At 39.7% G+C, this 11,781-nt stretch overlaps 1 pseudogene; it reads right to left on the minus strand.

Annotated features, from left to right (window-relative positions):
• Positions 1-1,978: 1,978 nt before the first annotated feature.
• LOC100992130 (mediator of RNA polymerase II transcription subunit 28-like) lies at positions 1,979-10,174 on the minus strand (annotated as a pseudogene).
• Positions 10,175-11,781: the final 1,607 nt, after the last annotated feature.

The raw sequence follows: 11,781 nt of genomic DNA on the forward strand, positions 1-11,781 counted from the left end.
TGTCAGGTCTAGTTGGTTTGTAGTGTTGTTAAGTTTTCCATTTTTTCTGCTGATCTTCTGTCTAGTTTTTCTATCAATCATTAAAAGTAGAGTGTTGGAGTCTCCAACTATTAATGTTGATTTGCCACCTTCTCCCTTCAATTCTGTCAGTTTTTACTTCTGTAATTTGAGGGCTCTGTTGTTAGAACCCTCAAAATTCAGCATATAAGTTTATAATTGTTATATCTTGAGTTGATCCTTTTGCCATTATACTATGTCCTCCTTTTTCTCTAGTAACAATTTTGCCTTAAAATCTATTTTGTCTGATATTAGTATGGCCATTCCAGCTCTTTTTTGCTTACTATTTACACGGAATCTTTTGTTCTATCCTTTTATTTTCAACCTTTTTGTATCTTTAAAGTATATCTTTTGTATGCAGCATATAGTTGGATGATGTTTTAAAAACCAGTTCTGCCAATTTATGTCTTTTAATTGGAAAATGTAATATATTTTTTCTAATGTAATGAATAACAAAATAGGATTATGTCTATAATTTTGCTATTTGTTTTCAATGTCTTGTGTTTTTTGTATTCCTCAGTTTCTCCATTACTATCTTCTTTTGTGTTAAATAGAGACATACAGTACCATTTTAATTCACTTGTCATTTATTTTCCTATATATTTTTGAGTAATTTTTAGTTGTTACCCTGGGTGTTATCAATAATATCTTAATTCATAATAATCTAGTTCAGATTAAGATCAACTTTAATTTCAATAGTATACAAAACTTTGCTCCTAAATAGTATCATTCCCCCCTCCCTTATGTTGTTTTTGTCACAAATTACATCTTCATACATTGTGTGCCCATCAGCTTACATTTATATGTATTGCATTGTGAGTTGTCTTTTGAATCATATATGGGAAAAAAGTTATGACAAAGAATATGTTTATACTGTCTTTTATATTTAACTATGTAATTATCTTAACTAGTGTTCTTTTTTTTTGAAAACTTGCTATTTATTTGACAAAAAGCTTTTGAATTTGATAAAGAATTGACAATAACTGGCACGTACATTAATTCAAAATGTTTTCACTAAGCACCAAATAGAATAGTCCCCAATCTCTGCACCGAGAACCCCTTTAAAAGAATGCCTAAAACTTAATCAGTTTATTTAGGTTTTTAATCAAGAAATCCATTAGCAACAATTTTCCTTAATGGAAAAATGTCTCACCTCCCATAATGTAAAACAAAAATTATACAAGCAAACAAAACTTAAAACAGAAAGAGATGATCAGAGCAAGCTTCAGCCCCTCATAGCTCACCTATGCCCCAATTGTCACACTGCTGAAAACAGGGTCTGCCTCATTACTTAAACTAATTCATTGCTGCAGAACATAACAACATTTAGCATATCACAGCTCCCACTACATCCCTCCCTGTCAAAAAAGTAAATAAACAGCACACAAAATATAAACTTATGCCAAATAAAAGTCAGCATCAACCTAAGGTTCCTACTGTAATATTACTACACTAACCCAGGATATTTTAATCTTTTTCTGACCTATTTACAAAAAATCCTCATTTTGAGAGCTCTGGAAGCATTACAAATATTGTTGCATTAGATTCCTCTTCTTGAGGTAGTTTGAAGTCTTGAAACAGAGCAAATTTACATATTTTTCTACACTACCACTGAAGGGTAACTATCATAAGAGGCCTACAACAAAAATCCTCTTCCTCTGATTCTCAGGCTATTATAATTTTTCCCTCAGATCAAACAAACAATGGGAAACACACATGAAAAGATGATAAGTCATACAAAAATTTAAAAACAAGCACAACAACCATAAAAAAGAATCGGTATCATCATACTAACACTCTAAACTTTGCTAGACGAAAAAAGAATTTACTTGGTTTACCCAAGCTATAGACATTTTATAGAGTACTCAAGAAATTAACAGCTTGTAACAATAGTGGAAAAATTTTTGGTGGGAGCAGAAAACTAAAATCAACACCTTCTCTGGCAAAGACTTCTTCCCAAATGCCAAGTCCACAAGAAGGAATGTGTGGCAAACCATGCACACCAGCCCTCTCTCAGGCTGACAGACTTTGCCCTTTGCTCAGGTTGGCTTCAGAGGTGGAGGGATATTGGCAGATGCCTGCTCAAGGTAGGCCAAGGAGCCCTGAGGGATGTCGGCTGGCTTTTGTTCTGCATGTTGATGTCCTTTAGCACCTGCTGCCAATGCCTCAGCTTTGTCAAATGCTTCTGGACCAGTGCATCTTAATGTTGTAATTCATTCCATAGTTCTGAGATATCCTCTTTGATAACTTGCTCTGGTTTCTGGACAGATAATTGCAATCTTTTTTTAGGAAAAACAAAACAAAGCAAACATTGTCTCTCTTGCAGTATCCGGAAACTTCTGGATACGCTGATTAACACCAGTTTGAATTTCTTCCTGATCAGTGCCATTGACATAGTCCTGACTCACCAGAGAAACAAAGCAAGCCTTGAAAGATGACTCCAAGTCAACCACCAAAGTACTATTAGAAGGGCTTGGAGCACCTGAGAAGTGAAGCCTAGCCTAGGAGGCCTGTCAGGGGTGGTCGGGCCCCTGGTGGCTGCCCAGAGAACATACTACCTAGTGGAGCTGCCTGTTTGGAGTGACAGGGTCTTTATTTCCTCAAGTAAGTTAGGTGTAAATCCTAGGTATTGTCTAGTGTCCTTTCAGAAGTTCCTTTAGCATTTCTTCTTCTTTCTTCTTCTTTTTTTTTCTTTCTTTCTTTTTTTTTTTTTTTTGTTTTGTTTTTTTGAGACGAGGTCTCACTATGTTGCCCAAGCTGGTCTCTAACTCCTGAGCTTAAGCGATCCTCCCACCTCAGCCACCCAAAGTGCTGGGATTACAAGAGTGAGCCACGTGCCCGGCCAATATTTCTTTAGTGCAGGTTTGCTAGTGGCAAACTCTCAGTTTTTATTTATCTGGGACTGTCTTAATTACTCCTACGTTTTTTTAATTATGGTTTTGCTACAAATAGGAATTTTGGTTTATAATTTTTCTTTCAGTGCTTTGAATATGTCAGCCCAATGTTTTGTGGCCTCTGTGGTTTCTGATGAGTTCATCTTATTGAGGATCACTTGTATGTGATGAGTGGTTGCTCTCTTGCTCCTTTCAAGGTTCTCTCTTTTCTCTGGCTTTCAATAGTTTAATTATAATGTTTGTAGGTGTGGGTCTCTTTGAGCTTATTCTACTTGAAGTTTGTTGGCTTCTTGGATGCACAGATTAATGTTTTAAAACCATTTTGAAAAGCTTGGGGCCATTATTTATTCAAATATGCTTCTATTTCTTTCTCTTTCTTCTTTCCTCCTGGCCCTCCCATTATGCATATATTGGTATGCTTCATGGTATCCCACATCATAGAGCAGGTCTCTGAGACTCTGCTCATTTTTCTTCATTCTTTTTTTTTATCACTATACCTCAGAATGGATAATTTTCACTGATCTCTCTCTTTCTTTTTTTTAATTCCCAACTTTTATTTTAAGTTCTGGGGTACATGTGCAGGATGTGCTGGTTTGTTACATAGGGAAACGTGTGCCATGGTGGTTTGATGCACAGATCAGCCCATCACCCAGGTATTAAGCCCAGCATCCATTAGCTATTCTTCCTGATGCTCTCCCTACCCCCATTCCCCACCCTCCAACAGGCCCCGTTTTGTGGTGTTCTCCCCATGTGTCCATGTGTTCTCATCATTCAGTTTCCACTTATAAGTGAGAACACACAGTATTTGGTTTTCTGTTTCTGCATTAGTTTGCTAAGGATAATGTAATCGCACTTTATGTTCTTTGATTGTTTCTTCTGCCTGCTCAAATCTGCTATTAGTTCCCCTAGTGATTATTTCCTGTCAGTTATTGTAATTTTTAAGCTCCGGAATTTCTATTTGGTTTCTTTTTATTATTCCTGTCTCTTTTTATTTTCTACTTGGTGAGACAACTTTCTCATATTTTCCTTTAGTTCTTCAGGCATGTTTTCCTTTGGCTCTTTGAAAATATTTAAAATAGCCATTTTGAAGTCTACCTAGTAAGTCCAATGTCTGGATTTCCTCAGTGACAGCTTCTATTGATTGCTTATTTTCCTGTGTGTGGGCCATACTTCCTTGTTTCTTTGCACATCTTCTAATTCTTTTGTTGAAAACTGGACATTTCAAAGAATACAATGTGAGAACTCTGAAAATCAGTCCCTTACCCTCCCAGGGTTTCTTGTTGCTGCTTTAAGTAGCTGTTTAATTACTTTTTATGAGGTAATGTTGTAAATTCTTTATCTTTGCATTTGTGGCCACTAAAGTCTCCACTTACTTAGCTTAGTGGTCAGATAATGATTAAACAGCATTTTTCTTAAATGCCTAGAACCAAAAAGTCTTCAAGTCTTCCAGTCATAGGGGCCCCGTATGTGTGTGTTGGGGCATGCCTTCAACACTCTACCAATCAGTTTACAACTCTGTTTCAGCCTTCACTTCCTGCTTGTGCAGAGCCTTATGTTCAGTCAGAGATGAACGATTACAGTCATTGTAAGTCTCTCCTGAGCTTCTGAAAAGCCCTACACACATTTGTGACCTTTTAGATTCCCAAGAATATGTTGAAACTTTTCAAAACCCCTACAAGCATCTCATTCCTCAGCTTTTTCTTTAAAGCTTTCTGGCTGGTTTATTGTTTGCCTTAACTGCTATCCATCACTTCAGGCAACTGTGATGTTAAAACATTTGAGAAATGCCCCTCCACCATCTGGGTAGAAATGTTTAGCATTAGGAGAGTTTCAGTGAGCTCTAATAATGACAAGCCTTTCAAGTTGTATCTTCCAAGGAGCCATTTGGTAGTGACTCCTGTTTCTGAGTGAAGCTTTGAAAGATCTCTAGCTCTGCTCTACTTTCTCTAGTACTGGGAAGGCAGTCTGTTATTTTTCATGGTGGTGTGGAGCATGGAAACAGAGGACAGGACTAGTGTAAGTGTAAATGCCATAAAGCTTACTGTTTTTATTGAGATGCAGCTGTTTTTCTTGACTAAACACTTCCCATGTGGCTAAAGCCGTTGGTTAGTTTCCAGAGTACTGAAAAAGTTGATTTTAACAATTTTGGTTAGTTTTCGCATTGCTTTTATGGAGGAGCAAAATTTCAGAGTTCCTTACTCCAACATTTTCACTGATGTTATCCCCTCATTATTTTTTGACATTTCATCTTATAATGGAAAATCATTTTTTTTAAAGCAGTGAATAAGTTACCTATTTGTGCTTCTTATTTGTTTGTTTTGGTAACCCAGCTGTGGGCTAGAATGTCTTTGTCAGTGAAAATCTTTATTTTAGAAGCCAAACACGATAAGCCATATTATTATTCTTTTAAATGTTCTCACTGAATAAGAAACAAAATTCAGAAAAATTTTAAGGTATGAATCACCATTTCTAGAACCATATATACAAAGAATCATAAATATACACAATGTTTTAAAGAAGGTAAGTTATATAGTTAAAAAAAGAAATTCTGCCGTGAAGAATTTAGATTCTATATGGTGCTGAAATTGCAACACATAAGCTATATTCCAAGTAAAAATTAAGACTGACACAACAATGAACCAAATTGTATTTCACCTTTCTTTGAAGATGCTATAAGTTTAGAATAATGTATCAACTTTCCCTAACTTGGACTTCTTTTATTACTTTTTAAAGTTAATCTAAAACATACCAGTTTTGTTCTTGATCTGAGTTTTAGACTACTTCCACATTCTGTATATTCTTCCTAAAGGAAATTATAAAAACTTTTATGAAAATTTACCTGCAATAGGTTTATAAAGAAACTAATTAAAATGCAATTGAAATTTGAGTTACTTTTAACATAAACTATGTATGAATTTCTCACAAAGTGTTTACATAATGACATAATTATGAACAGATCAAAAGCGAGATGTGGGTTTGATTTCAAAATCTTGTATAGTTTGTCAGAATATGGAAATGTGTGTGTGTTTGTGTGTGTGTGTGTGTGTGTGTGTGTTTTAAAAGATGGCTTGCCTTATTCAGTATTTCACCATACTTTCTATTTCCAATTAACAGTAAAGGAAGAGTTGGCTTAAAATTGATCAGATTAGTGGCATATGGGTGGGATTCTGGAAGCATCCAAATATTCACATGAAAAATAAATGCAAACCCTGGAGGGAAATATGCCTTCTTGCATGGAGAACTTGGCCACATGTCATAGCTAGAACCTGTGAGAGACAAAATGTACAGGGTGCACTACATTTGTATCCTCTGTGCTTTTAGCATTGCCACAACGTGATTCTTTCTGTGCAAAATGGTGACAGGAATTCCACTGCCAATGTCTAGATATCAGATGATAATAGAAGCTCTGAGGACAATCCCTGAGTCTTTTATCCTCAGATTTTAGAGCCAGACATTGTCTTCATATGTCAGTTTGGGGAGTCTAGAATTTTTATTCTAGCCTATTTGGTAAATAGGTGTTTTACTTCATGGAAGAAACAGAGGAAGTGTTCTGATTATGATGGTTAAAAAATCCAAAATGTACTGGGCCCTTCTGCATGCAAAGCAAGTCATTAAGTCATCATACAGTGAGTTAACATTCACAGCCATAGTCCTCCAGACACTTCAAGTATGAAGTAGACAGCATTGCCATGGTTACGCATAAAGGGGATCTGCACAAAGCAAGCCCATTGCATGGCATTATGTGCATACTGTGGGGTAGCGCAGAAGGCAATTAGGAGGCTGTATGTTGAGAGGATGTGGGAATATGAAAATATGCCTTGTCATAGAATTGTGCTGGCTTTCTAACTCAGTGTATGAGCTCTGAGGCAGTTTCATTTCTTAATGGTTCAAGGCATAATTAAGCTGAGTTCTGACTATACAGAGACTCCGAATCATTGGCTTATTCAATTATCAAATATTAATTGAGTACCCACCATGTGCCAGGACTGGTTCATGGTGAAACCACTGGGCATTGGGAAAACAGCTGACAAAGCATTTCCCTCCCAGTGAATGCTATATTTAAAAGTTCTCTTCACATTACAGAAGCAGGTTATGCAGGTGAAATTTGTAATTGAAGAATAATAGAATTTATTTATTAATGCATACTAGTATGTTGCTCCTCTTCCACCCTGTCAACATGGACGGTGAAGAATGCATAGCATTTAGATAGATAGACAGGGAAAGCCTTTCTTATGAGAGGAATAGTACGAGTAAAGGCATAAAGGCAGGACTAAATAGAAAACAGTGAGGAACACACATTCCTTAAAACAAAATAAGTGGAAGGTCTTGGCTCTCTGATAAGTAAATGGGCTGTTTCTTGCAGGAATTTAGTTCGTTTAAATGAGAACTAAAATGCAACCATAAAATTGTCACATTCTACCAGTAGACCTTGTCTCCAGGAATGTAGTCCAACATTTTGATCAAACCAGACATTGTATATAAAAGGACTTTGGGCTGGGTGCAGTGGCTCATGCCTGTAATCCCAGCACTTTGGGAGAACAAGGAGGGCAGATCACTTAGGGTCAGGAGTTCGAGACCAGCCTGGCCAACATGATGAAACCCCGTCTCTACTAAAAATACAAAAATTAGCCAGACATGATGTTGTGCACCTGTAATCCCAGCTACTCAGGAGGCTGAGGCAGGAGAATGGCTTGAACCTGGGATGCAGAGGCTGCGGTGAGCCGAGATTTTGCCACTGCTCTCCTGGGTGACAAAGTGAGACTCCATTTCAAAAAAAAAAAAAAATAGCTCTTTGGAATTTTTAAGTGCTCTTACAAATGTCTTATTTATTCTTATCTTCCTTACCTAGCCCATCAGAGGAAGCAAAAATGAGAGCAGGAAGAAAACTGGTGTGTTGACCACTATTTGGCTGTATCTTCTTGAATCTGGAATATCTTCTGAAGTGTTTTTTTTTTCTTCTCTTTTCTTCTTTTATTTTTTCCTTTTCTTTTCCTACCTGTTTATTCATTCAACAGATATTTAATGAGTATCTTTTTTTTTGGTCAGGTATGTTCTCTATGCTAGGGACATGGCAGTAAACAAAATAGACAAAAATTCCTGCCTTCGTGCAGCTTACATTGCAGTCAGGGGAGAAAAATAGTTTATTAGATGATGATGCATGCTATGGAGATAAATTCAGCAGGGAAGAGAGTAGGAATTGTGTATGTGGGGCGGGGAGGGGAGCTTTAACTTTGATGAGTTGACCTCATTGAGGTGACATTTCAGCAAAAATTTGAAGAAGTGATCCATTTAGATATCTGGAAGAAGAGTGTTCTAGGCAGAGGGAACAGTTAGTGCAAAGGCCCTGAGGCAGGATTATGCCTGGCAAGTTCAAGGAACAGCAGATTAGGCGATGTACCTAGTAACAGCAGAAGTAAGAGAGGGAGAGAGTTGAAGGGAAAGAGTTGTGTTGTGTGTGTGTGCATGTGTGCATGTGTGTAAACTTTGTTTTGGTGGAAAGGGGTGGAGATGGTATAAGGCCTTACTTTTACTCTGAGTGAGATGGGAAGCCATGGTTCATTTTGGTTTTGACATGGATCTGTTTGCTAATGCAACCCACAAAAAAGATTAACAGGCTGTAAATGCTAATAAGATAAACAGAAATATTAATACATCAGTGATGTGGGGGGAATATGGAGCTTTGATTTGAATTCAGTGCATTATATCTATTTGAAACCTGTAAAAATAAGAGGAAGGACCCTGATCTACTACTTTGTCATAAATCTATCCATCTCTCAACTCTACCAAAGATAGAATGGTATCTGATGGATATTCATGACTGACTATCTATGACTCTTCTAAATGTAAAGGGATGTAGGAGGACACCACCAGCATGGTTCCTCCTCAAGAGTTTCCATAAATTTCTTCATCCCCCTTTACTCCCTGCTCCATTACTAGTCTGGTGATCTAAAAACTTTGCCTCTCCCCTATACTAGGCATGCAGACTCCACAAGAGAAGGGGCTTTGTCTATTCATGATACGCAAGGTATTTCAGAGGCACGAAGAATCCTTGACCAAAGGACTTTGTTGGGCGAATTTAGAAAATAAAAGGGTAACTTCTCAAATATAATAGTTGGGAATCCCTAATCCATGGGGAGTCATATTTTAATGTACCTTCAGGATGCCTTCTTTCATCAATAAATGACTACTGAACAGTAGTGGTGTACAGAGGGTTGGGTGGTGGAAAGCAATATGATCTGGATGCAAGCAGTAATGGAGTGTACTGTCTGTTGAGAATATAAAAATAATAAAATCAACTACAACAATCCTATTTTTATTATTGCCATGAGCCAGTAAGTCTAAACTATATCAGTAATAATATAATCCTCCTGCCCAATATTTTAAGTCCTAAACAATAACTGAAATTACTGATGAGTTTTTTTATTGTGATAAAATATAGGAAGGAGGAGCCAAGATGGTCAACTAGACACAGCCAAGAGGAACATCTCCCAGCGAGACACCACGACATCAGGAACACTGACAGACACGCTGAGCAGATATTCAGAGGGAAGGCATTGAGAGTGGACAGAAGTTCGCAGATGTTGGCCTGGAGCGGGAGGAAGCTGGGAAGGCTGAACATTGCTGCTAAGTACCAGAATTCCTTCCTGGGTCCCAGTGACCCCTGGGGAAGGGATGAGTTGAACAGGTGGGAAATGGCTTGCTTTTGCCATGGACGACTTCTGGAATTCTAGCAGCAGAAAACCCCACAAGACACACGGACTCTTGAGCTCACAGGAAGAGCTGCTTAGAGAGGTGGCAGGTGCAGGACTCCAGCCTGAGTGGAGCCCAGAGCGTTTGGTGCAAGAACATCTGCAGTGGAGCATGGCCAGGAACACCCCTCCCCCAAGTTTCTCTGTATTCCTCTAGGTGACTTTAGCCTTAGGGTGACTGTCAGACCTGGGCAGAGCTGGGCAGTCTTGCCTGTGGGACAAGACCAGTACTATCTGAGTGCCCCACTGTCTGCTGGCCTCTCCTGGGACCCCAGTCTGGCCACAGCCTCTTGCAGCCACATGCCCAACCAGAGTGCTTCCCACGGGCCCTCATCCTAGCTTCTTTGCTGGAAGACCATGACTGACCATTGGAGAACGCCAGCAGACCAGCCCCCACTGACACGCGCCAGCCCACACACAGGATCCCTGCACCCCGGCCTGCCCCCAGCTCTTTGCCAGCATGCAGTCACCCATGGCCTCCCACCACCACTTTGCCAGCATGTACCTCTCTGCACCACCACTGCCAGTGCAAGCACACCCCAATGTCCCCCTGCCTGCTGACACACAGGCACCCCACCAAACCATCACTGCCAGCACAAATGCACACACAAACACTGGCAACCCCACCCTGATCATGACACAGCTGCCACCCATGTGAACACCCACACAGATGCCAGCAACCCCACTCCCACCAGCACCACACCCCTGCTGCTGTTACTGCTGCAGCAAGTGTGTGCAAGAACAATGCCCTGCTCTCCCCAATGCCCTGCACCAGCTGAAGTGCATGAACCCTACCATGCTACCATGGCTACTGGCACACACAAGCAAGCATGGATCCTGCTGCCACCACCCAGACAAATTGCTTTGGCTGGCACCACCCACAATGTTGTGGCCAGTGGACCAGGAACACCTTGGCCCCTCCAGCACAGCAGGTTCCTAACCTCAAGGGGCCAGAGAACAAAGCCAAGGCCCTCAGACCAGACCCCTAGAGTTAGAGCATGCAGATAAGGGGTGCTGAACTGAGACTTGGCCTCCTAAATCTTCTAGAAATGAAGTCAGTTAGCTGAACCCATCTTATACCACAATAAAATCCCCAAGGACATCAAAGAAGATAAAAGCAAAAAACCCCATCCAAAGGACAGCAGTTTCAAAGCCTGAAGGAACATCAGCCCACACAGATGAGAAAGAACCACCAAAAGAACTCTGGCAGCTCAAAAATCCAGAGTGTCTTCTTACCTTCAAATGGCCACACTAGCCCCCCAGCAATGGTTCTTAACCAGGCTGAAATGATTGAAATGACAGACAGAATTCAGATTATTAAATAGGAAGGAAGATCATCAACATTCAGCAGAAAGTTGAAACCCAGCCCAAGGAATCTAAGGAATACAATAAAACAATACAGGAGCTGAAAGATGAAATGGCCATTTTAAGAAAGAACCAAATTGATTTGATAGAGCCGAAAAACTTACTTCAGAAATTTCATAATACAATTCCAAGTGTTAACAGCAGAATAGACCAAGCTGAGGAAAGAATCTCAGAGGAAAGAAATTCAGAGTTCTCTGAATTAACTCAGTCAGACAAAAATTAGGAAATATAATAATAAAGAATGAACAAAACCTTGGAGAAATATGGGATTATGCAGAGAGACCAAACCTATGAGTCATTGACATCCCTGAAAGAGAGGGAGAGGAAGCAACTTGGAAAACATATTCTCCAAAGATGACATGAAAGAAAAAATATTAAAGGCAGCTAGAGAGAAGGGACAGGCTACCTACAGAGGGAATTGTATTGGGCTAACAGCGGACCTCTCAGCAGAAACTCTACAAGCTGCTAGGCGCAGTGGCTTACGCCTGTAATCCCAACACTTTGGGAGGCTGAGGTGGGTGGATCACCTGAGGTCGGGATTTTGAGACCAGCCTGACCAACATGGAGAAACCCTGTCTCTACTAAAAATACAAAATTAACCAAGCATGGAGGCACATGCCTGTAATCCCAGCTACTCGGGAGGCTGAGGCAGGAGAATTGCTTGAACCTGGGAGGCAGAGGATGCGGTGAGCTGAGATTGTGCCATTGCACTCCAG

Source organism: Pan paniscus, chromosome X (assembly GCF_029289425.2).
Source record: "Pan paniscus chromosome X, NHGRI_mPanPan1-v2.0_pri, whole genome shotgun sequence".
Classification (NCBI taxonomy): Eukaryota; Metazoa; Chordata; class Mammalia; order Primates; family Hominidae; genus Pan; species Pan paniscus.